Source organism: Cynara cardunculus, unplaced genomic scaffold, assembly GCF_001531365.2.
Source record: "Cynara cardunculus var. scolymus isolate 2C unplaced genomic scaffold, CcrdV1 Un_Scaffold_5479, whole genome shotgun sequence".
Taxonomy (NCBI): domain Eukaryota; kingdom Viridiplantae; phylum Streptophyta; class Magnoliopsida; order Asterales; family Asteraceae; genus Cynara; species Cynara cardunculus.
This window is the reverse complement of record NW_020202427.1, coordinates 2,246-3,308: the sequence shown is the minus strand read 5'-3', so window position 1 is coordinate 3,308 and position 1,063 is coordinate 2,246.

The window sequence follows — 1,063 nt, the reverse complement described above, 5'->3', positions numbered from 1 at the left end:
CCGGCGCACTATAGAGGTGATCTTTTAATAGTTGGAAAGCTTCTTGTTGTTCTTATTCCCATTGAAACTTAACATTCTTCCGAGTCAATTTAGTTAATGACACGTCTATCTTAGAGAAGTCCTGAATAAACTTACGATATTAACCTGCCAAACCCAAAAAGCTTCGGACTTCAGAAGGATTTTTCGGAGCTTCCCATCTTACAACTGCTTCTGTTTTTACTGGATCTACTTGTACTCCGGCTTCTGAAATAACGTGACCCAAGAATTGAACTTCTCTTATCCAGAACTCATACTTAGACAATTTAGCATACAGCTTTTCTCTTTTCAACAATTCCAATATCAGACGAAGATGTTTCGCATATTCTTCTTCAGTCTTAGAGTATATAAGAATATTATCGATAAATACAATAACAAATTTATCAAGATATTCCTTACATACCCTATTCATCAAATCCATAAAAGCTGCAGGTGCATTAGTTAAGCCGAATGGCATAACTAAAAATTCGTGATGCCCGTACCTTGTTCTGAATGATGTTGTGGCAACATCTTCTTCTCTAACCTTAAGTTGATGATATCCTGACCTCAAATCGATTTTGGATAAATAACTTGCTCCCACCAATTGATCAAACAAGTCATCAATCCTTGATAAAGGATATTTGTTTTTAATTGTCAATTTATTCAGTTCACGATAGTCTATACACATTCGCATAGACCCATCCTTCTTCTTAACGAATAAAACCGGAGCACCCCAGGGCGATGTGCTAGGTCTAATAAATCCCTTATCAGTTAAATCTTTCAATTGTGCCACCAATTCTTTCAATTCAGATGGAGCTAAACGGTATGGTGCCTTTGCTACAGGTGCAGCCCCTGGTACTAAATCAATTCGGAATTCAACGACTCTATCTGGTGGTAATCCAGATAAGTCTTCTGGAAAGACTTCTGGATATTCATTAACAATCAGAATCGATTCCTTTTTTCTTTCTTTAAATCAATTACATATGCCAAACATCCTTGGCACTTCTTTCGAATACTTTTCTGGTCTTTCATTACTGACAAAATATTG